Genomic DNA, 26,330 nt, shown 5'->3' with positions numbered 1-26,330 from the left:
TGGCAGAAGGATGCCCTTGCTTTCTGGGTGGAAACCACAGCCATGATCAGGCCTGGCCTCACTGCTTTAACCTGTACTGGTGGAAGGAAGCCCTCGCTCTCAAGGTAGAAACCGCAGCTGCAATCAAGCCTGGCCTCACTGCTTTAACCCACGCTGGCAGAAGGATGCCCTTGCTTTCAGGGTGGAAACCACAGCTGCAATCAGGCCTGACCTCACTGCTTTAACTCATGCTGGTAGAAGGACACCCTCACTCTCAGGGTGGAAACCACAGCCATGATCAGGCCTGGCTTCACTGCTTCAACCCTCGCTGATGGAAGGAAGCCCTCGCTCTCAGGGTGGAAACCGCAGCGCAATCAAACCTGGCCTCACTGCTGGGCACAGCCATACGTGCTGCTGAGGCATCCCAATATCGGGGTGCCCGGAGCCACTCACTGAGATCATGGTGCTTTCTGTAACCGCCCTCGTTTCTTTATAATATAGATCTAGACTCCATCTTTTGCAATGCGTGGGGTTCTAGGAAGAGGCCGGCCAGCGGGAAGTATCTTGGGCTTTATGCCAGTGACAATGAACTTGGCTCCCAGAGAGGACAGCTTTTTCCCTGTAGTGACCCCCAGGGGCCATGCCTGCACCCACCTTGCTGAAGATAATTTGCTTTCTCATCCATAAAAGAATAAAGTGGACTAATTCATTTCCACACTCACTTCCAACTCTAAGAACCTGTGTTAGGAAATCAAAGACACTAACCCAGGAAGCAAAGCACAAGATTAATGAAATGACGCAACCATCACAATTCACAGCATTACAGGTTTTCTTTTCTGGTCTGTTCTTCTCTTTCGGTTTAAATAATTAAAGATACTTGTTGACAAGTAAAAACTTCTCTATGACACTAAAAAAAAATGGTTCTAATTAAACATTTAAGCATTCTTCCATATACTTTTAAAAACAGTTGTAATTATAGTTCCACTTAGTGTTAAGTATGTTAACTAAATGGAAAGTTAATTATACAGACGGGCAATTATAAAAAGTAAGATAACATATTCATGTCATCCAGAATAATTAATAAGACCTCTTTGATTTCGTTCAGACCAGGGATTCTGTGCTAATAGGCTCTCAGCTCTCTTGAAATAATGGTGAAATTTTAAAATTAGTTTTGTACTTAAACATGTCCCCAAAGGGAAGCACAGCGGCTAATGTGTGTCGAGGTGCTGAGCAGAGTGAGCCGCTCCCTGACTCCCATGGGCTGCGTCCCAGGACCAACACCCTGACTCCAGTGGGCTGCGTCCTGGGACTCCCATGGGCTGTGTCCTGGGGATCAATGCCCTGGCTCCCATAGGCTGCATCCCAGGGACCAACACCCTGACTCCCATGGGCTGTGTCCCGGGGACCAAGGCCCTGACTCCCATGGGCTGCATCCCCAGACCAATGCCCTGACTCCCGTGGGCTGCATCCCAGATCAATGCCCTGACTCCCGTGGGCTGCATCCTGGGACTCCCATGGGCTGCGTCCTGGGGACCAACACCCTGACTCCCATGGGCTGCATCCCCAGACCAACACCCTGACTCCCGTGGGCTGCGTCCCGGGGACCAACGCCCTGACTCCTGTGGGCTGCATCTGGGGGACCAACGCCCTGACTCCAGTGGGCTGCGTCCCAGGGACAAATGCCCTGACTCCAGTGGGCTGCGTCCCAGGGCCATCTTAGTGCAGTGAAAATTCAGGAAACAAACCAGGTGGCAGGAGGGGGTCTTGCCCTCCAGGAACCTCATGAGTCTTGCTAGGGGATCAAACAAGGAGAGAATGAAACCAGAAGCCACTGAATCCAGGCCTGGATGCCCAGGCCTTGTCACACACACCTGCTGGCCAGCATCCTCCCAGGCCCTGCCACACACACGTGCTGGCCGGCATCTCCCTGAGACTTGTCCAGCACAGGCAGCAGCAGCACCCAGCCCTTGGAGCGCAGGGACAGCAGAGCAGGGTCATCGAAGCTGGGTGGCTTCTCCACAAGACCTCCCGACTCTCAGGGAGCTGAGGGCTCCTCAATGTGAAATTCCAGCTGAGCTCCAGGGGAAAGCAGGTGGGAGGGCCTGGCTTCTCCACCCCCATCTCCTCTCATCAACCCTGGAAGGGGGTCAGATATCAATGCTAACTCTTGCACTGACTCAATTAATTCAAACAATTCACAAAAACAAACTTACTTTGTTAATTTCATAAAACAAACTAAAATTTGTTCAAATAATTCACATAATTAAAATGATTTTAATTGTTAATTTAATTAAGATGACTCGGTTTTAAAAGCATCATCTGTCTTGGTACATTCTCCTTACTACACTTCCCGTCTTCCAGGGAGGTTTCCCTCCAACCAGCATAGCAGCAGATTCTGGTGTCTTGAGTGTTCCCAGGCTGCCATCAGCCCCTGGGGTGCTGACAGTTCTGTGGCCATCGCCATCCTCATTAATCTGCATAAGAACATCCATCCACAGGGATGCTCTGTGGCCCCACGTGACAACATCTGACGTGCAGCTAAACACTTGAGGTGTCACCTGGTGACAGAACTGTGGGCAGGGTAGCGCGGTCAGTACTCAGCACCTCCAGGCAGCCATGCTCTGAATGTGTTTTGTTAAAAGACCATTCTTTAATGGGTGAACCCTGAGAAGAAAAGCTAAAGATTGTTTTTAACTATTTTTATATCGAGACAAATCTTTATCAAACATTCACTCAATGCTAAATGTCACTTCTCCAGCCAGCCCCTTTAAAAATACCTAAAATTTAAAACTGTGACACTTTCAAACACATACTTAGTAATGCATTCCCAGGAGCCAAGAGAACGTAGCAGCTTAACGTTTTCATATTATATAAGCATGAAGTTTGGCAAAGGCATTTTAATATTTTTACCTGAATATTTTAATAAAATCAAAACATCACTTTCACTTCAATACTCTACTTAGAATATAATTTTCTATTAAATAAACCATCAATGTCAGTAACCCACATGCTGATAAACTTTTGAAAACTTCAGAAACATAAGTATAATCAAAGACTACTTTTAACTTTTGAGCTGAGAAGAACCTGTGTCAGGAAACAGAACTGAGATTGAAGAAATAAAAGCATAGTTTTTTTGTTTTTTTGAGACGGAGTCTCCCTCTGTCACCAGGCTGGAGTGCAGTGGCATAATCTCAGCTCACTGCAACCTCCACTTCCCAGGTTCAAGCGATTCTCCTGCTTCAGCCTCCTGAGTAGCTCAGATTATAGATGCAAGCCGCCACACTTGGCTAATTTTTGTATTGTTAGTAGAGACAGGTTTTTACTATATTGGCCAGGCTGGTCTTAAACTCCTGAACTCGTGATCCACCTGCTTCAACCTCCCAAAGTGCTGGGATTACAGGCATGACCCACCCCACCCAGCCTGTACTCTTTCCTTATAAATAAAACCCAGGGCCACCAGTGTACCCAAGACCCTGGGCACTGAGCAGAGAAAACATCCAGGGTGAGAGCGTTCACCTCCCAGCAGTGCTGCAGAGTAGATATGGTGACTTCAAGCCACAGGTGGCCACACCTCCCCTGCCTCTGGCCCATGGCCACTGCTCAAGTGTTCCTACCCCACTCCAGCCTGAGCCATGGGGTCCTCACATAACCCTCACGTAACCCAAGGCCACTGCAGCACCTCCTGGAACAAACCATCCAGAGGCAGACTGCTCTCCACGCAAAGTACAAAGACTGTTTTGAAAACTGCTGGGCTCTGGAACTTATCCCAGTTAACAGGCTAGATTAAGAAAACTGACCAAAAACAGTAGGAAGAAAAACTCATTCTACCCATTGAGGCATGAAACATGCACACAGCCTCTGAAATAACTGCAGAGGAGTTTTCCTGGGTTAGGTACTCAGTGGGGTGACCCTACCCCAGAGTTGGACCACGGCACACAGTGGGAACCAAGGAACATCTAATAAATGTGGGAAATAACTCAACTTCCAAACAGACACAGAAATCACTTTCTTCCTTAAAAGCTTCTCTCTTTTATCTCAGAAAGATTCTCTTTGGTGGCTTCACTGCTAAAGGGACAAGACTGTCATCCCCCTCCAGCAGGCTGGCCGCTTTCCAGAAAGCAGCCCTGGACAGTCTCCAGATCCTACAGCCCTCACATCCACCTTGCCTAGTGATGATCCCTCATTACAAAACCTAATCATCAGAAAGAGCCTCCCAATCCATAGCTGGCGAGTGGCATTTTATTCAGGGAAATGCTAATAAAAACCTGGGCTCTGCGTGAACTCCATCCCCTCAGTACTGAGGCTCCACACGGATCATACACAGGGAGAGACAGGCCTCTCCCCTTCCTGGCGCCCCAAGCCTCTCATAACATTTTATTACCCGAGTTTTGCGATGGTTACTTTTAACCTGCCTGTCTGAGACAGCTGCACTAAACTACCTGTCCAGGGCAGATCCACCTGCAGTGACTATCAGCCCAAAGTTTGAAGTAGCGCTGGAGAACAAGGCGGTTTCGGGGCACTATGCTTCCCTGCCCTCTTTTCCAGGGATGCCAAGTAAGTTTCTGCTGCGGCTGATGATATCACTACTACACTAACATTAGTTCAATGGCAGGCCACCAATTAACACTTAATTTACAACCAAAAAACCTAAACGTCCTTAAGAGTGAAACCCCATCTCTACTAAAAATACAAAAAATTAGCTGGGCCTGGTGGTGCATACCTGTAATCCCAGCTACTAGGGAGGCTGAGGCAGGAGAATCACTTGGACCTGGGAGGCAGAGGTTGCAATGAGCTGAGATCATGCCATTGCATTCCAGCCTGGGCAACAAGAGAGAAACTGTCTCAAAAAAAAAAAAGAAGTGATTCTAATGACACCGTCAACATTTTAAGTTCTTCCAGAGGGTAGCACAGAATTATCACACATAGCATTATGTGTGATCAACATTATGTTATCAACATTCTGTCCTCACAGATCCATAACTAAATCCTTATTTCAAACTGGTCCCATATTTTTCAGAATTTAGGAAGACTGAGAGGAATAACCAAGAATGAGCAAGGTTTAAACAGAGGTCAATCTTCCCGACTCTCGCTTAAGAACTCACCCCAAACTCCCCCTGTGGAATCAGCCTGGATAACAGTCCCTGGTGGCCACACAAGAACAGAGAGAGGATTCCATGAACCCACGACAGACCCTGCCCTCTAATCCAAGGCAGAAGAGGGACGCAGACAGTCACAAAAGCCAGAAAAGCAGGGAACTGTGATTCTTGCTGATTTAATGTAGGAGATTGGGCCTAAAAACAAGGTAAATCCACCTGTGAATGGGGTGAGCTCCCAGCTGGCTGTGTAGAGGCTGTGGATATGAAGGAACTTACTTTCCTACACACTGAAGTCCACCAGGATCTCCATATCTGCTGGCACCTGGGCCTGGCTGGTCCCTCACAGAGTGGGATGGCAGTGGCCGTGTCCAGAAAGAATGTCAATGGTGGACGGACAGATGACCTGGACAGACACTGAACCCAGACCAGGGGCCTGGCAGGGGAAAGTGGCACAGCCTCAGGGCCAGCAGGGCGAGGCCAGGAAGCAGGTCTCTGGGGCGTTGAGGGCCCTGAATGGGCCTGGCAAGGGCCTGCGTCTCCTCGTCCAACAGAGGCAGGAGTGGCTGCCCAGTGTGGGCTGCAGCTGTGGTGAAGCAGCTGGTGTGATGCAGCAGGAGATCATGGCCAGCCCTGCCCCCAACCCTGGAGGAGCAACCCAGCTGCAAACACTGCCTCAGAAGCCTCTGTGTCCTGAGCCCCCAAAGGGGAAGGCAGAAAATGGCCCCAGGGCACTGGGCACTCAGGAGGCGGTGAGACCTCCAGGCCCTGCAGTCAACCGGCAGGTGAGGGCAGAGGTGGCCAAACTGCAGCTCAGTGAAGGGGCCTTGCCAGGAAAGGCCCCCAGAGGCTACCCCACCAGACGAGGCAGGGGTAAAGGGAGTGAATTATTTCCTGCCCAGAAGCTCCACAGGGGCCTTGGTGGTGACGTTTAACCTCGTCCTCTGACAGACGACCATCCAGACAGAGTCACTCACACCTCTGTTAAGCTCTGCACCCAAGCGGAACTGTCACCACAGACGCTGAGGCAGGCAGTGCTCATCTTGAAATTGTACAAGTGGTTTCTTTATCCAGTTCTCCAAATTCTTAATGACAGTCCACGCTAAACGTGTGTTTTCAGTATCACCTGTGCTCACAGCTATGTATAAAATAACTTTGTCACAAAGAAAAGTAGGTGGTGAACACGGGAGGAGGAAATCCCCACGACCAGTCGAGAGAACATCAACAGCTGGGACGTCAACTCTTCCCTGCTGAACCCAGGAGCGGCTTGAGTCACTTCCGTTTTAATTTCCAGATTTATTTTTACTTTCCCACATTTTCATTATAAAAATATTGAAACATATCTAAAAAGTAGAAGAACAATACAATGAATGCCCAAGTTTTCTTCATGTGGAGATCCAACAACTGCTAACATTTAGTTAGATTTGCTTTCTCGCCCTCTCTGTAGATCATATATAGACAGATGATTCTCTCCTCTGGAGCCACTTGAAGGTGAGAGGCTCCTGCTGCCTCCGCAAGTCCTCAGGCACACATTCCCTAAGAACATGGGCTCCTCTCCTCTGCAGCTGCAGCACCATCATCAGCAGACAAGAACCAGTTCAGAGCGTCGCTGTCCAGTTTATATTCAATTAACACAATTGTTCCAAAAATGTCTTTTCTACCCAGGCCACACATTGCGCCTAGTGACTCTCCTTCCCCATCTTCATCTGGAATAGCCTCACACACCTTTTATCTGTGACCTGCACTCTGAGAGTCCAGGGCCATCGTCTTGCAGAACATCCCCTCGCCCAGACGCATCTGTTTCTTGACACGTCATTAAATTCCCTCCTATGCACCTCCATTCCCTGTAAACAGGAAGTTTAACTCTAGAGGCGCGATCATCTTCCGTCAAGCACTTCTCAGCATGGCAACTTCCCAGTAAGGCTGCCGGGCCACGAGAGGCACAAGTTCCTACTCCTGGTCACTGACTGCAGCCAAGACCAGCACCACACGGACCCGTGCACACCAGCATCCACACCCCCAATCAGAAACGCCTGGAGGGGATGCAGGCAGCTGAGACACCTGGAGGTGTGAACTGCAGAGGTGTGAGGCAAGAACAGGGTCAAATCATAATGTAACGTCTGACTCCAGATGGTTCCACCTGGGTAAGACAGTGACATCTCCCTGCCAAGTATCTGAAGCCCAAGAATACAACAGAAAATTCACGACCTGCCTTCATCCACCCAGGCTGCTATCACAACACACTGTAGGCTGGGCGGGTGCTGACAAACAGCAGAATTTCGTTTCTCACAGCCCTGAGGCTGGGAAGCCCATGATCAAGGCCTGACAGGTTTGTCTGGTGAGTGCTTCCTGGTTCACACATGGCGCCTTATCGCTGGGTCCGGACATAGTGGAAGGAGCGAGGGACACTGTAGTCCTTTTATGAGGGCACAAATCCCATTTATGCAACCCAACCCTCACAATCTCCTCACCTCCCAAAGGCCGCACCTCCTAGTACCATGTCCTCGGGGCTGAGATTTCCAACTTGTAAATCTTGGGGAAACATAAACATTGCAAAAGGCCATCATTTAATTTTTCAAAAAGACACTTTTGCTTCTACAAAGTCTCAAGATAAAATCAAAAGAAAGAGGCCTTCAGAGAAGTCAATCCACACAGTTCTCCCAAAAGGGCAAACAATCGATAGCCACCACTAAGACCCAGCAAGTGCCCCAGTCCGCATGACTGATTCTAAATCGCCGGACCTCTCCTCTGCCACTCAGAGGCCAGAGTCACCCCTTAGTCCAGAGCTTCACACCAAAGCAGAGCTGCCTGAGAGACACCAGCTAATCCAGTAAGACAAGCCAAGACTCTTGCCCAAGGCCTCATCCCTCCACCAGGGAAACGTGGAAGGGCCAGATGTCTGGCAGCCCTTCCTTCCTCCTCTGAAGCCCCAGAGACACTGCCCCAGCCAAGTGGAGGACAGATGTGTGCCTCAGGCATCAGAGGGGTGACGTCAGCTGGACACTAAGTCTGAGAAAATGAAAACAGGACTGCTGCAAAAAGCTCAGGCTCAATCACCTCTGAGCTAAATTCTAAATGCAATGTTATTTCAGATCTACGTGGAAGTAATTCTTTAAAAGTATATATGAACAGTGACTAGCAACCAGGATGATAAGTACTCAATATGTGTTTCATGAATAACTCAATTCTTAAAATTTATGAAAAGAGCATGCTCTATTTAGGAGAATTCTATTTAATTTGACATCCTAACTATACAGTGGCTCCTTCGTGCTGACAGCAGAGTTTGCTTCAGTTAACTCAGAAAAAAGGTAAGTAACTCTAATAAGAAACCAAAAGGCTTTACAGAGAGTAAAATAAAATTATGGTGCCAATTCAATTGTGCATGGCAATTTCACCTAAATGTTTAAATTCTCTAAGCACGGTACATAGAAAACAAGACATAACATAAATCAGTGTATCCCCTCAAGCACTATCACCTAGAACTTGACAAAGTTTGACTGTGAGTTACAAGAAAAGGGGAAATGAGGCCATCAAGTTCCTTCCCCTCTCTCCTTATATCCCATTTTGTTGATCAACTTAATGCAGAGAAATTCCTGCTTCAGATTTGCAGACATTGGAGCAATTCTGGCATTGATTCACCCAGGACACTAGAAGGCTGGAAGTCTGCAGGGTGCACATATTTAAAATCACAGGAGCACTGGAGTGGTGGAAAGAGGTGCCCACTAAGGCGTCATCATTTCCAGGACAAGCTCTGATTCCACCTCCGAACCCTTTTGCAAAAACCCATTGCTACAAACCCACAGCCAGCAGGAGGAAACACACAGGAGACCCAAGTGCCCTCCTGCCTTCCCAGAAGGTCTCAGAAGGATGAGACATGTAACCCACACTCAATCTTGGACCCTCCTCCCTGCATTCAGTTTGATGCGTGTCATCTGTCTGAGGTCCCAGGATGGGCACAAGGTCATGTCTCAGGTTAGCAGGGTGCTGCCCAGAACACGGTCCATGCAAGGGGACGCGTCAGGTCAGGAGGGTGCTGCCCAGAACGCAGTCCATGCAAGGAGACGTGTCAGCTCAGGAGGGTGCTGCCCAGAACATGGTTCACACAAGAGATGTGTCAGGTCAGGAAGCTGCTGCCAGGCTCTCGATGGGCACATGAGAATGCATCAGGCTGGCAGGGTGCTGCCTGGCTCTCAGTATCAGCCGTATGTGCACATTCTCCACTGAAGCCATGTTGAAAGCCCCTTCTGGCAGGTTTAGGAAGCTCGTGTCCAAGGTCATTAAATGCATGGCAAGCTTGCCTTGGAGGCATTTTACTTTGCTAATGACAAGGAAGCATTTTCATCGCACTGAACAGTTTAAAGCGTGCTTTCTTGTCCACTGACTCTTTGAAATAGGCATACTGTGCTTGTTTTACAGATTAAATCAAGGCTCTAATACACTTAGACCCCTGTCCCAGGTACACATAAATCAGCAGCATCACTAGAATGTGTTTTAGACCATGGGAGGAAGCCAAATCGCAGCATCATCCAGCAACACTGCTAAAAGTGTATTTCCAAATGCGTCTCCCCGGCCCAGGCTGAGTTCACAGCTTCCACTGACCACACGGCATCTGCCACGCACTCTGCGCGCTTTCTCCCACACCCGCCGTTCCTGTGGCCTGTGCCTGTCCCTCCATGTGCCAGCGCATACCACACAGGTAATGCACGCCTCCCATAGGTGACCAGTGCCTGAACGTCCCCACTGCTGGCGGGGTTCCCGTAGGCTCTGCAGGACCCACAGAGCCCTGCCTCAGCCACCAGAAGTTGTGCTTTGTCCCTAGAGGTGCCCTTTGATGAGGCAACACAGCAGATGGCCAAGAGTCAGATAATTAAGGCTCAGGAAATCACAGCGATCTTACCTTTAGAACTCACCGCTCTCCACAGCACTACATCCTGAAGGGTGGGTCCCCAGAATCAGGGAAGAGATGCCCAAGGTTCCCTCTCACCCTGACAGCCTCAGAAACTGCTCCCTTCTGTTGGTTTCTCACCACACCTCAATAAACTGAGCTCACAGCAAGAGGTGGGCAAGCCTGCTCGGCTGGAGTAAAAAATGCAGCAGACCTGTGGTGGATGTAATGGGGGAAGAGCATGAGCAGGCCCCAAGAACCTCGAGGCAGCACTGCCAATCAAGGCCAGACTCCAACTGTGGCAGCAGCAACAGCATTGGGCAAGTCACGGAGAAAGCCCCACCCAGGGGGGCTGCGTGAACCAGCAGCGACCCCAAACCAATGTGCTCATCTCACTGGGCACATGCACATGTGTGTGGTCACATGTGAATGTGTTCCAATTAACATGATGCTATGTCATAATCAACAATGCTTCCCCCCAGGATTCATTACATGTCACCTGGCACACAGACTTTTTTTCCTGCCTCTCTTCCTATACAAAGAAGTGGAAAATGGGTAAAAGATCATTCACCACAAATTATTGCTAATTGCAAAAAAAAAAAAAATCCTACCCTCATATTGGAAGACCTCAAGGCAACACTTCATTCTGTGAGGTCACGGTTTAGACCCCTAGGTGGGTCTGCTATTGCGGGGAATCCCCAGATGAGCAGTTTTGGTGCCGGCAAGGACGCCTGCCACGCCTCTAGGTCTCAGCAGGTGGCTCTGTGACCTCGGCTGGGTCATCAACCTATTCCTGCACTCAGACCCCACCAGGAATGAGGACACCAGCCCACATATCTCTACTCCCGAGGCTACCTCCCCTACATTCTGCTGCATTGCTGGGTTCCATGCCTTAGATCCCTGGCACCTTACAGTTGACATTCCCCCACCAGCCCTCACGAAGATGATACTCATCCCCACCTGGTCAGTACTCAGGGAGAAAGGAACCCAGGTCTCAGCTCGATTTTCTGCCAGTCCATTGAAATAATGGCTGGCCAGCAGCGCTGGTGCCTAACACTGCCAGGTTACCTGTGAGGAAAATAAAGCAGACAAGATGTACTCAAGTCAACTGCAGCAAGTGCTTCTATATTCCTGCTCCAACAAGGAAAGGCAGGCGGCAGAGCACGTGGCTCACACCTCTTGTCCTTCCTGGTTGGGGCAGGGGTATAGAAGCATTTTGGGAGGCTGAGGCAGGAATAATGCTTGAATTCGAGACCAGCCTGGGCAACATAGCAAGACCCCATCTCTACAAAAAAAAAAATTAGCCCAGTGTGGTAGCACGTGCCTGTAGTCCCAGCTACTCGGGGCTGAGGTGGGAGGATCACCTGAGCCCAAGAGGTGGAGGTTACAGGGAGCTGAGATTGCACCACTGCACTCCAGCCTGGGCAACAGAGCAAGACCCTGTACCAAAAAAAGAAAAGAAAAGAAATACAGGAGATCACTAATAATTCCAAATAATGCCTGCTAATTTGAAATCTTTTCCAGATGTGATGAAGGAAATCATTTTTTTTCCCATACCCATTCTAAGGAAACATTTCTATTTTTCTGCTGCACAATTGGTAACCTGCTCTTTCAGATCCTGGCCTCTTTCAGCCATGAATACACCAAGCAGGACTTGCTGGTGTGCAAGCAAAGCACAGCTCTGAATCCTCAGCATTCTCAGACCCACCAGGAGCAGAGGAAGGGATGCTGGACCCCTGCCTCCGAACGTCACACTGGGGTGGGGCAGGTTTGCACTTCTAATGCATTCCAGCCTACGGCATACCACCCTAAATGCCCTCGATCTAGTCCAATGCATACCAGAGGGAGGAGCCACACACACAGGGCAGGTCACAGAGCAAGTGTCCAGCCACCAGGCCACCAGGTGCCTATTTAAATAGAAACCAACCAAGCAGCTTAGGTCAAACAGGTTTATGCTCTTAATGCATTGATAAATGCAGCGATAAATATCACTCCTACATTAGACCTTCGGCTCACTGACAATCAGAGCAATGGCCTGAAATGTCAAAGCTGAAGGGTGTGTGCCACAGTCAGGGCTCCACATACCCCCATTCCAGGCCATGGCATGCGGGCGCCCTCACCAGCATCAGGGTCTCACAGACCAGCTCCATGCTCACACTTACCGAAACATAACCATCCTTTCAGCCTTTCATTTATCCGTACCCTACAGCGGTGTTCAAGGGAGACTAACTTAAGAAAGGAACGTAATACAAACATCTGTGAACTCTTCCTCCAAATCCACTGTGTGGTCCTCCAGAAAGAGAAAGATTAAAAAGAAAAACAAAATTTAAGAATCAAACACAGGCTGGGCATAGTGGCTCATGCCTGTAATCCCAGCACTTTGGGAGGCCAAGTCAGGCAGATCACCTGACGTCAGGAGTTCAAGACCAGCCTGACTAACATGGAGAAACCTCATCTCTACTAAAAATACAAAATTAGCCAGGCATGGTGGCGCATGCCTATAATCGCAGCTACTCAGGAGGCTGAGGTAGGAGAATGGCTTGCACCTGGGAGGCAGAGGTTGCGGTGAGCCAAGTTCTTGCCATTGCACTCTAGCCTGGGCAATAAGAACAAAACTCCATCTCAAAAAAAAAAAAAAATCAAACACAGGGCCAAGCACAGTGGCTCATGCCTATAATCCCAACAACTTTGAGAGTCCAAGGCAGGTGGATCACTTGAGGCCAGGAGTTTAAGACCAGCCAGACCACCCTGGCAAAACCCCATCTATACTAAAAATACAAAAACCAGCCAGGCCTGGTGTCAGTCACATCCTTGTAATCCCAGCTACTTGTGGGGGGTTGAGGAACGAGAAATGCTTGAACCGGAAGCAGAGGTTGCAGTGAGCCAAGATCACGCCACTGCACTCCAGCCTGGGCAACAGAGTGAGATTCTGTCTCAAAATAAAAAAATCAAACACAGGAGCCTGTGGAGCAAGCCCTTGCCCCCTTCCATGTCAGCTGTGCTGCACCAGACAGGAACGTGCCAAACTCAAAGAAGAGTCCACCTGGCTGGGTAAACGACATTACTAATCACACAGGCTTGGATCCCCTAACCCTCGTTATGTCTGTGTCATCCACAAGCAGGGACTGGGCCCCCACGACACACAGGGAATCCCTCTGGCCATCCGATGATCATCCATTGATAAATAAAAAGCATTAATTCTGGCTGGGTTGCAGAGTTGCACACATCAATACTTGTTACTGTTCACAAATGTTCCACTTGAGGGTAGAGTGAAGTTACAGAATTGGGAAGAACTTCACAGACGTATGACAGGTGCATTTAAGGAAAAAATGTAAAGAAGAGGTGAGAACATGGAACATCCTAACCTCTGTCTTTTCATCACCCTCTAAATCCTATGATTCCAGTTGTGTTCATTCCCCAGTGAAAAATAACAAGTGATTCACACTCAGGCACAAAGTGGCTTAGGAAGCTATGGCTGTTTTTAAAAGATGAAACAATTTAGAAGATCAGGATTCCAAGAGCGTATTCCTTACTTAAAAAGAGAAGACACTGGGAGTTACACATAAGCATGCCGAGGAGCCCCTCTGAAGAGCAGAGAACGTGCAGCCTCTGCAGACCAAGGCAGGTGGCCGGGCCCAAGAGGAGGAATGGGGAGGCTACAGGAGGCTTGCAGAGGGAGTGGTCCCACCCACAGCCTCTCGCAGAAATTCCTAATTAGACCCTGACAGCAACTCTGTTTATTGAATTGTCTCCTGGTCATTAAGAAGAGTGAAACTGTTGAAAGCCTACAGCCAACCCCCTGGATAATAGACACGATATATTTTAGAGACGGAAAGGATCCTATCACAATCTCAGACAAGAACACAACTGCAGGCATATCCTGGGAGTGTGACTTCTTGCTCTGTCAGGGACATGGCCCTCCACAGAGCCACAAGGGTTCTGCCCCACACCCCCACTTCAGGGAGTCTGGGCAGGTACAGCTGAAACAGTACCCAGGGGGCAACCTCTGCCCCCTACTTCTCAAAAGTACATGCAGAAGCAGACAGAATGAACACTGCGGCCCCAAGCCTCAGACATACAGTTCAGCACTGCCGTCTGTGAAACAAGAACAAAAGTTGCATGGGAAGGTGAGCATGAAAATAAAAAGAATCACAGTAGAATTACAGTGAAGATGGATGAGATGGGGGAGGATTGTGAGGAAGCTGAGAAAGGAACTGAGTACCTGAAGATGCACCTCAGGGCCAGGACATTCCAACATGACAAAAAAGAAGCCTCTGGACAGACAAGGTGGGACATCATCTTCATCAAGGAAATAAAGGGGGAAAGCCTGAAAACTTCAGTTTCCTACCACGAAGCAAAAATCAAGTTGGCCTCAGACTTCCCTCTATAACACTAAATTAAAGAAGACAAGGACACGGTATCTGTGGGGTCTGGCAGGAGAGCTGGCACAAAGGTCCCAGAGCTGCCATCTTCAGAAGCAGCCACAACAGCCTCAGATCCAGTGCAGTCTTGTCTTGAAAAATCTATCAGAGTATACCCCCTCATCAAAGCAGAGCCAAGGCTGGCTGCAGGGGTTTGGTGTAAGGCGATTTATAAATCTTTCTCCATACAGACCCCAAACTCAAGAGGCCGATGATCACACCCTGGAAGGAGCTCGATCCACGGGACACCCTGTGCCTCCTCTCTGCTCCATCTCTAACTCCAAGAAACTTTTATTCATAAAATTATGTTATTTCCAATTTGTTAATTGCATATGTTAAGTTTATAAAGAAACCAAGAAAATTGATAAAAACATTGATGACTTCATCATCAATAATCAATGTATTGGTGTATTATAACTAATTTTTAAACAAAACACGTTGTCTAAATTTTCCAGAATGAACAAATACTCCTCTTTTTAACAAGGAAGGTGCTTTTTTTGTTTTCTGAGATAGAGTTTTGCTCTTATGCCCAGGCTGGAGTGCAATGGGGTGATCTTAGCTCACTGCAACCTCCACCTCCCGGGTTCAAGTGATTCTCCTGCTGGGAGTACAGGCATGTGCCACCATGCCCAGCTAATTATTTTTTGTATTTTTAATACAGACAGGGTTTCACCATGTTGGTCAGGCTGGTTTTGAATTCCTGACCTCAGGTGATCCGCCTGCCTCGGCTTCCCAAAGTACTAGGATTACAGGCATGAGCCATTGTGCCCAGCCACGTGCTTCTAAAGTCACCATAAACAATTACATAACCATTCTATGATCGTGGTCTCACAGTAAAAAGGGAACAACATAAACAGCAGAAGGAAGGGCATGAATACATTAATAGTGTTTATCTCTGAATCACAGGGGGCCTATTTTGCCTTCCATTTCCCTATGTTTGACCTGTCACTTCTGTAATACAATAAGAGCAAACGCAATAGTTCAAGAAACATTGTTACCCACTAGGACATAAATCCCATCTCCCCCAAAATGCTGTAAAGCTGCATCCGCCCACCTCTGATTTTATCTTTAAAGTCAGCTAGGGTTTCTCCCCTAAAAAGAATCATGTTGTATCATTATTCTTTAAATTAAGGTGACTTACATCCACACAGATTTAAACACCTTTTGGAAAGGTGACATGTGAAGTTTAACTAAGATTTGTGTGTTCTGAGAATAGCCAGGGCCCGTTCCCAGGTGAGGGGCCTCCAGAAACACTGGCTGTATCAGCTGGGCACTCCTCTGGGAAACAAGCCCTTGACACCTCTAGCCTCCATCCCCGGCCCCAGCAGGAATGTGGTACAGAGCAGAAGACAGGCCACTCTATTAAAACCCCAAGGGCTGTTTCTAGGAGCTCCTCACTCCCCCGTGCTCCCCGCACCCTGTGCAGTACTGGAGTCTCTGTCCAGCCTCCCCCAAGACTCTTCACGCCCACACACCACACCTCCTTCTACACCACACTGACCTGCACCACCCAACTCCCCATGTCTCTTACTGACCACCCGCCTTGACTCCCCCATAGCCTGGAAGCTTCAATGCTGCCTAGCAGCAAGAGGGGATGGGCAGCAACCACAGCGGCCAGGTGGCACCTGCTCCCGCAGGCCTGCAGGATCACAGGGCCTACCTCAGAGCCGTCTTTAATCACAAGTACAGAGACAAACAGATGCAGCTTTAGCTTTACTTTGCTGTTAATGCTGTTAAATTAACTTTATAACACTTGGTTATAACATGCATTAATTTTTATAGCAAATACTAAAATAACAACTCATAATGCATTCATTTACCATATTAAGCCAAACTGAAAAACCAAACACACAAGCAGAATTTTATAGGACTGTAGTAGTTTTTGTGAGGCTGTCAAATTATTTTAAGCTCAAAATTAGAGTAATTAAATCTGTGACTCTCAACTGGGGGAGGTGGCCACACACAGAGGGGGATAGTTAAAATCCTTTTTTTCTTCCAAACCTCACACAGATCCACTCAGTTGGTAGTTTCCATTACTGGAATTGTGTCCTGTTCCTTAGGTTAAGAACAACTGCCTAATGCCTATTAAAAATAATGTTTCTTCTTTTCCTAAGCGAATGTGAAATGAGCCATGGTGGCAAGGTGGGCGAGAACAGAGGAAAACTGAGTCCACGTCCACATTTGATAGTGGCTTAATGCACCTCAGAGTGTGTTCTCTTTGCCTTCATTAATTTCCAGGTAGTAAGAAAGCAATTTTTCTTATTGGAAAAGAAGAAAATTAAGTGACTGTAAAAAATATAATTTCCTCAAAGCAAAACAACAGAGAACCAACTTTTCCTTTTTTCACATTACCCAATAATTTTAAGACTTAGGATTTTGTCACGTTACAGCAAATGCCATTCATTAGAGGGAAGTCGGAAGTCAGAACACAGTGTGTGCTATTCAAATCCTCAATGAATAATTAACTCAAATGTGCTCGGAGTGCTATAAAATGAAGTTAATTTATTTTTAGTTTAACCCAAAATCCCAAACCACTTGCCAAATGATCCTCTATTTATCCTACTTAAAGGGCAGGTGTTTCCGGCAGAAAAATCACTGAAGTTTTTATTTGCAGTTAAGAGCAGCATGCCTTCTTATTATGAAAGAAGTGCATAGCCCCCTCGAGGGGGTCACCTGTCACCCACATCCCAGTGCTTCACAGCTTTGTGGCACACCATTAACACATCAAAATGGAAAAGGAAATTTAAGCAGTGTTTGCTGTTCAAAGTTCACGTCAACAATTCCTTACTGGGAAGGTCCTTTTGAGCCTTTCCTACTGTGTCTTGGAGCTGCCAGCAACCCAGTTCCAGGAGAGAAAACAGCTCAACACCTCCACGGTCCATAGAGTCCTCTTGTTGGAACAAGGACTCCCCAGGAGAGAGGAGCCCCCAGCAGGGTCAACACTGGAGGTCCAGGGGGCGGGTGGTAGTGGGGAGGCCACGTGGGGAGGGTTGTTCCGTGTTCTCTTCCCCTCAGGAGACAGCTGGTCCACAGGAACACAGCAGCAGATGCAATTTCAGGGCCAGGGACCATGGTGCCCCAGGCTGTGGACCACACCAGCTCACAGCCACTGCATGCCCCACACCAGGGCTGTGGACCACACAGTTAAGAGCAGCTGCATGCCCCAGACTGGGGCTATGGACCCAGACTGGGGCTATGGACCACACCAGCTCACAGCTGTTGCATGCCCCATGCCAGAGCTGTGGACCATACCGGCCCACAGCAGTTGCATGCTCCAGACCGGGGCTGTGGACCACGCCAGCCCACAGCAGCCGCATGTACCAGACCAACACAAGAAGAACACAGGCTGACAACACCTCTGTCTACAGTTATCCTTCCTAAGAGAGTCCACAGTCACTTCTATCAGGTGCTCTTCCCCCGCCCCAGCTGGTCCCCCCGTGACAGCCATGTCCCTGAGAACAGGATGGGAAGCAAGAAGGGGCGTTGGTCCCTTCAAGTCACAGGGGCTGCCAGGCAGCACCTTCTACCTGCCAAGGGCCGGAGGCATGGAAGCCATTCCATAGTGCACAAGCCAGCGAGGGGCCTCCCAGCCTTAGAACCTGGACAGCTTCTGGCCAGACTGCTCTGGGCTGACCCCCTCCTCACGCTCACTTCCTTGCATGATACAGTTCAAATTGTTTTCCGTAATTTACAACTGGAATCCTGGGTGATCCACCACAGAACCCAGATATCCTCAGTTCGGCCCTGGTCCCCACTTGTGAGAGGCCCATGGCATAACAAAAACTCCCCCGTGATTCCTGGGCCACATGGGTGTGTCCCCACAGGACCCTGAGGCTGCACAGCTCTGGCTGTTTCCCTTCCAGAGCCTGGAGCTGCCCTCTCTACATCTCTCCCAGTACCAGGGCTCAGGCCCCAACCCCGGTTTCTACGGAAGCCCTTCCTTCTGTCCTAGCCCCTGCCACACCTCCCGGTCTCACCACACTCAGCCAATGCCCATTGGGGACCTCAAAGGGCAACTCCACCTGCCCAGGTCTGGGACCACCACCCCCCCATATATATATACAGACCCAGGTCTGGGACCACCGCCCCCCCATATATATATACAGACCCTGTCCTCACCTGCATCGCACCAATGATGGCGCCATGGTGTAGGTTCCGGTCACCAGTCAGCCTCCCCACCAACGTGGACTCCTTACAGGCGGGGCCACCAACGTGGACATGTTCCCATCAGGAACCACCTACTTTCAAATCCCCAGCACGGTGCTCAGGTCCCAGGGAGGGCCCAGCAACCTGAGGAACAACCAAACTAGTGACTGAAGGAGTGAGTGTCTTACCTTGTTAAGTGGAAAATAGCAGAAGGGTTAGTAGAATGTACAAGTAACAATTTCAGTTTCATGAAAATCAGTATCCACATGAAAGGTATTATGCATAAAAAACTTAACTTTGTTTCAGCGCCTTTCCAATTAACTGTTTTTAAACAATATTTCCCCTTACAGGTGCATCTTTTATAAAACAAGAACAGAAGACTCTGAGGCCAATCTCAAACATTTATTCGAGTGAATTCACATCCCCCAAATTTTCTGTATCCTAAAATCTGGACTTTTGCCAAATAGTGCCGTTTGCACAGAAATCTCTCCAAGGAGCTGAGGAGCCTAGCATACCACGGCCAGGTCATCAGTCAACATCACCAGCAGCTGTGGCATGAGAGGGAGGGTGTGTGAAGAAACCAATGGGGAACCACAAAAGAAATCACCTATGACTGGAAACAGCCATCCATGGTATACTCAGGGCGGTGGTTCCAGGACCCCATGGACACCAAATCCAGGCACATTTGGGCCCCATAGATGCACCTGCTGAATCTGCGTGTACAAGAGTCAGCCCTCCAGACACGAGTTTCACATGGCAGGAACAACTTGTTTTTTCCCTGAGTTTGGCTGAAAAAATCCACATGTAGTTAACCCACAAAGCTCAAGCCTGTGTCACAGAAGAGTCAACTGCATGCAATTGACACTGATTCCTACTACAATATCCAGATCTCAGCATAACCAGCTTGGTAAACAAAATGAGCAAAATTCAAAAACTAAAGCAGCGTCTTTTCCTGCAAGTTGCCTCAGAGCCATCACACACCAAGCAGTAAACCCTCACAAGACTGTGGGCATCTCAGGGCGCCCCACCTCCCCAGAGACCAAGAGGTCACAGTTCCACATTATCCAGCAACGCTTTAGATGTAGCCTCAAGCCTGGGAGCCCTCCTGGCCAGCCCAGAGCAGCCCCAGAAAAGAGGTGTGAGGGGTGATGTCTATAGCTCCTTAAAAAAAAAAAGTCAGATACTCAGTTCCACATTTAAAATAGTCATGGCACCCAGGTGCTGTGGCTCATGCCTGTAATGCCAGCACCTTGAGAGGCCGAGGTGGGCAGAGCACTTGAGGTCAGGAGTTCAAGACCAGCCTGGCCAACATGGCAAAAACCCTTCTCTACTAAAAATACAAAAATTAGCCAAGCACAGTGGCATGTACCTGTAATCGCAGCTATTTGAGAGGTTGAGGCAGGAGAATTGCTTGAACCCTGGAGGCAGAAGTTGTAGTGAGCCAAGATCGCACCACTGTACTGTAGCCTAGGCGACACAGCAAGACTTTGTCTCAAAAATAAAAAAACAGACCAGGCGCGGTGGCTCAAGCCTATAATCCCAGCACTTTGGGAGGCCGAGGTGGGTGGATCATGAGGTCAAGAGATCAAGACCATCCTGGTCAACATGGTGAAACCAGGTCTCTACTAAAGATACAAAAAATTAGCTGGGCATGGTGGCGCGTGCCTGTAATCCCAGCTACTTGGGAGGCTGAGGCAGGAAAATTGCCTGAACCCAGGAGGCAGAGGTTGCAGTGAGCCGAGATCGCACCACTACACTTCAGCCTGGGTAACAAGAGCGAAACTCCGTCTCAAAAAAAAAAAACAACATATGCATGCCTAGTCCTTGGAGCTGTGGCAACAAAGCTGGCAACATATTTTGGGTGTTCACAATCAATGTTTTACATGAGCTACACTGCAAGTCTCAATCTTGATCTTGCTACACTTATCACCCATTACAAATTAAAACAAGAGCCATAATTCTGTCTCCTACTAAAATATCCTAATTGAAACATGTTAACACAATGCATTTCTTTGGGTGAGAAGGTCTCCACCTGGGTGGGGAACAGAGGGCCCACCAGTTGTGTGGTGGCCCTAACCACTGAGGACTCGCAAATCATCCACAGCAAGGCTGGCGACTCAAAAAGAACACTAAATTGCTCTTTGACATTAATTCTTAAAACTTGAGAAACCTAAGTTCTCTTTGTAAATTACTTGAGAAAGGATGAAGTCAGAAATAGCTCAGAAGAGACAACCCTTGCTAATCATGTCTGCATTAACAGATCCCCTAAAAGCATCTCTTCCAACAGGGACACAGACTGCAAACAGGAACGTCATGCATACCTTTCCCAAATTACCCAGTCCCAACCCATCCATGCCTCACTCTGCCCGTCAGGAGGCCCCAGCCAAGTCCAATAAGGAAATGACCCACACCAGAGGCATGCACAGGCAGCAAGGGCAGTGGTGTCCCAGGATTCCACTCCATAAACCTTGGCAGCATGCAGGGAGAAGCGTCTCTCCTTATTGGTTGCTGCCGGAGATTTGCTAGTGGCGCTTTCATTCTTCACAGCTGCTATCTGATCTCATGCTAATCAGTGTTTTTCAGACAACAAAGTCAAAGTTTCTTGGAAGAGACTGCCAGATGAAAAAAACGGGAAAAAAGACATAAAAGGTAGAAAAGCCAGAAGTCCGTTTCTGTACTCAGCTGGACAGGTGAAGTCATTTAAGTGCAGAATGATCTGGGCATTCCAAATACGCAAGGCTTTCCAATTTTGTTAAAATGAAACCCAGCTTATGAAAAGGCCTGGACTTCCCGTAATGTGTGGTATTTATAGTGTGGAGGGCACTGTAGAGAAGTCATCAGAGTATTAACAGCCAAGATCCACTGAGGCTCTGCCATGTTCAAGGCATGAAGCAACTGTTCACATAAAACACCTCACTTCATCCTACACAGAATACACAGACTGCTTCACAGAACACTACTGGAGAGGGACCACCAAATGATCCCCAAGAAGTAGTGAATACCTTAAAAGTAGGAAAGCCAACCTCCTCCCTGTCTCTTATCTCACTGTCCTCATTTTCATAGAACCAAAGAAATATCAAGGGCCAGGGACACTGCTTTGAAGCACACTGTCCTGGTGATCATACTCTCCACCATGGAGCCTGACAGTGTCTGTTCTGTGCTATTTGAGGCTACTCTCCATACGATACAACACTGTTTGTTCCATTCTATGCTACTCTACAGAACAGACTATTTGTTCTATGCCATATCAACTATTCCACTCTATATGATAGATTATACTGTTTCATTCTACACTCTATAATACTGTACTGTCTGTTCTATTCTACACTATTTTTCTTCTATACTGAAAGGAGTTAGCCAGCTTGCTTAGGCAGACAGTAAGGGAAGGGTCCCAGAGAGCCTCCCACCCATGTTTTGTGCAGATAAGGAAACTTGCTCAGGGACCTTGCCTAAACAGTAAGGGCCCACATGCGCAGGGGCAGGCAGGGAGGGAATGGGGTGGAGCCACCAGAAATTCGCTCCTTACCAGCCCCATCAGCTTCTATGTAAAAGCCCTCAGAATCAGCTGGGAAGGGGCAACCGGCCACCTGCTTGCAGGACCCCTCTTTTCACTGAGAGCTTTTCTTTTCACTTAATAAATTCCACTGCACTACTCTTCGATATCCACGTGCCTGTTTCTTCCTGGTCATGAGACAAGAACCTGGACCCAGATGAGCTAAGAAGCAAAAAATCCTGCATCAGTGCTACAGAACACTATCCTCTGTTATGTGCTGTGTGACTCTACTATTCTACACTATACTATGTAATATTAACACTATGCTGTCTGTTCTAATCTAGACTATACTATGCTATGTAATACTATGTTGCTAGTTCAGTGCATACTATATAATACTACCTGGCTTGTTCTATTCTAAGCCATATAATACTATTTGTTCTATTGTATACTATACTATACTTTTGTTCTTTGCTACCCTATATAACATTATACTATTTGTTCTATTCTGCACTACTCTGTGTAACTTTATACTGTTTGTTCCATTCTATGCAATACCTGCATTGCTTTACCATGCTCTACCATACAAGAGTAGAGCCAGTTATACTTTCATAATCTCTTTTCCAAGCTCTTATCCAGTGCAGTATTCAAATGTGATGTTTTACCATGCCTCACATAAATGCACATTTCACAATAATCAATGCCATTTCCAACGGTTATAGAATTCTGTCACTATGATTCTATCGATATGGCTTCTTGGGGCTTTTCTGTAAGTTCCTTGCAGGGTCTCTTTTCCTAGTGAAAAGAACAGTAAGGTCCCTGTAAGATCCTACGAAACCAGCATCAGCACAGGCTCCCAACTGTGCACACTGCTGGACTCCATGTGGAAGGAGTGACAGGAAGACAGACAGCTGTCGGTGGATGGCAGGCAATAAGGACAAAGGAGATTCCAGAACTGAGGCAGGTACCAAGGCTCTGGCACATCTGAGAGTCAATCCCAATTCTAGCTGCTCACAGAAAGGCCGAGGTGACTTAGCACAAAGAGCATGGAACTTTGCTTTAATAAAGCAAATGCTTAAAATCCACTGTGAGGAAGCCATGGTGAAATAGCAATAGGCTCCACTAATAAGTGCTGCTTTAAAAATGGAAGGGAGATGGTTGATTCTCACATGGGCCATGTGCAAAGTTGGCTACACCTGCCACTGGACCTGCTGGTGGACCTGCCGCTGGACCTGCCACTGGGCCTGCCACTGGACCTGACACTGGATCTGCTGCTGGACCTGACATTGGACCTGACACTGGATCTGCTGCTGGACCTGACATTGGACCTGACACTGGATCTGCTGCTGGACCTGACATTGGACCTGACACTGGATCTGCTGCTGGACCTGCCGCTGGACCTGACGCTGGACCTGCCGCTGGACCTGACACTGAACCTGCTGGACCTGACACTGGACCTGTTGCTGGACCTAACACTGGACCTGACACTTGACCTGACTCTGGACCTGCCTCTGGACCTGCCGCTGGACCTAACACTGGACCTGACACTGGATCTGACGCTGGACCTGCCGCTGGACCTGATGCTGGACCTGACGCTGGACCTGATGCTGGACCTGCTGCTGGACCTGACATTGGACCTGACACTGAATCTGCTGCTGGACCTGCCGCTGGACCTGACACTGGACCTGCCGCTGAACCTGATGCTGAACCTGACACTGGACCTGACACTGGACCTGACTCTGGACCTGACTCTGGACCTGACTCTGGACCTGCCGCTGGACCTAACTCTGGACCTGATACTGAACCTGATGCTGGACCTGACTCTGGACCTGACACTAACAAATGGTGCAAATCTTTATGGAGAGAAAAATATAATGCATCTGAGAGCAGCTGTCCCAGCTCTGGATGAAGCTGGCAGAACTAGGAAGCAGCAGAGACACGCATCATTCAGTGGGCAGACTTGGCGACCTTTCTGCAAGTCCAGAAAACCTCAAACTGCATGACTGCAACTAGAAATACCAATCATTAGCCAGACCTCCCGGCAAATATCACCACTGACCCGGTGTCATTCTGTGCAGTGTATTATATCACAAGTACAGGAACTCATTCACAAAGCCTTTAACAAGGATGTATTAACATGACTTTAAATGTATTATAACAGCTTTGCACCCATTTAACATGTATTTAACCCCAACGGTGTATGTAAACACATATTTTACAGAACTTTACGCATGCTTACCTAACAGCTCAAACCTTTACAGTGTCTCTCTCTCTCCCTGAAAGGACAGTGGAGGATCCCATGCACTCTCTCCAGGAACATGCCCCTCCTGGAGAGGACTCACAAATCAAATGTGCACATACACACATGCATGCATGCACAGACACATACATATCACACATGCATACATGCAGACATGCAACACACACATTCACATAATCACATGCATAATACCAACACATACACACACAAACACACATGCACACACATGCATATACATATACGTTCATGCATATACGTCTGACACATAAACACATACATATAATATGAACAAATATACATTCATAACTATACACACATAAGCATTCATGCATGCAGAGTCGTACATATATGCACTGTCATGCCTAAACATGTAACACATGCACAAACATAAGGCAACACATACACATATATGCAAATGCTTGCGTACATGTGTACATTACAAAGGCACACATACATGCAAAAACATACATGTAATACACACATTCATACACATAAATGCAAACACACACATATATATACCACTCAAAAACCCCTTTATTCAATTCTATACAAATGGTTTATCCCCTAAATGTACCTTCTTGTAATTAATAAGCCCTACTTTACTGCACATTTCTACATTTCTTGATTTCACATAATGAGGTCTCACACACAGCACATATATACACATTCAGACTTGAAAATATGTGAACATACGAATAGAAATACGCACAGGCGCATGAATACTCTCTTCTGTAAAGGTATTCTCAAACTTGAACGAATTCTGCTAATTACAGTCAGAGTTAGCAAAGATATTTGACCTCGGACTGAATATACTCATTCTTTTTGTTACCCCTGGCAACAGCAAGAATGTAAAACAGGGTTGTATGATATGGTGCCACTTATTCAATCCCACTTCCTGGGATCTGACCCACTTGTAATGGCTTGTCTGTCTGAGTGATTTCCTTCTGACTAAAATAATAGGATAATTCCTTTCCTTCCTGCTTTCTCTTTCCCAGAGAAAGGCCTTTCACTACCCTTTCATCATCTCAGAAACTAAATCATAGTTGTCAAAATTGAAGGCAAAGAAACAGCCTTAGGAGAGAATCCCACAGTGGGACAGACCAGAAAGAGGAAAAAATATTCCTTTTGAAAATGTGCAAAAGGAGAAGTCAAGAGGCCTGGGTTCCCTCTCAAGACAGAAACAGATGTTGGCAGAGCAGTAGCTCAGCCCAGTTCATCACTGTGTATAAAACAGAGGTTCTATAGCCCTTGTCCCTGTTTCATGACATTGCAGTGAAGGAAAATGAAATAGAGAGCACAGGCTGGAGAAAAGGGAAAGTAGGATGACTTTTAAAATGTGTACCTGCTTTTCAAGGGCACAATGAGGACATTTTCAAGTACACTAAAGCTAATTTATAAGACAGGAGTATAAACACTCAACAAGGTCATTAGACTTTAGACTTACAAAGAAAACAAATAACATTCTCTCAGCATCACAAGTCAGGTGTTCTACAAATACTAAGAATAGCCAGCGCAACGGGATCCACTATGAGGTGTCAAAATATAACCCACGAAGTGTGGCCGAGAGCTCCTATAACCTGATTTCTAGGAATCTAATTTTAAACATCCTCACAGCTAGCACATCACAAAAATACAGAGCTCCAAATGCCGTAACACAAGTGCTAACAACACCTAGCCAAAAATATACAAGGCATTTCAGGCAAAAATCCCAGAATCAGAAGAACACAAGTTCTATCCTGAAGTTGTTCAAAAGCTGGTGCTGACTGAGGCTCTTCTGCAGACTTCAACAAAAGACATGCTTGAATTAGCCATCGACAGTAACCCTGAATCAACACACACAGTGTTCTGAAAAGCACAAGGCCTGCTCTGGGCTTGTAACCCATGGAAACTTTCTCTGGACTGTACCAAGTGGCTGACTTTGAGAACTCAGAATAACCAACAACCAGTCCATGAACAGAGAGAGAAGACTGCAGCCTCCCTGGGGACCTGGCTCTTGCCTGCCCGCTTTCTTCCACACACCTCCACCCTTCCCCCTTTCTTCCATGTACCTCCG

General features: G+C 47.6%; 1 protein-coding gene and 1 pseudogene across 10 annotated transcripts in view; one reads left to right on the top strand and one right to left on the bottom strand.

Moving 5' to 3' along the window:
- The window catches only part of DIP2C (DIP2 acetate--CoA ligase C (putative)), a 387,622-nt gene that overhangs the window by 334,378 nt on the left and 26,914 nt on the right, over positions 1–26,330 (bottom strand). The window lies entirely within an intron of this gene.
- Positions 15,973–18,695, top strand: LOC144577112 (uncharacterized; annotated as a pseudogene).

This window comes from Callithrix jacchus, chromosome 7 (assembly GCF_049354715.1).
Source record: "Callithrix jacchus isolate 240 chromosome 7, calJac240_pri, whole genome shotgun sequence".
Classification (NCBI taxonomy): domain Eukaryota; kingdom Metazoa; phylum Chordata; class Mammalia; order Primates; family Cebidae; genus Callithrix; species Callithrix jacchus.
Note: the sequence above shows the minus strand (reverse complement) of the source record. Positions and strands in the feature narration are given on the sequence as shown.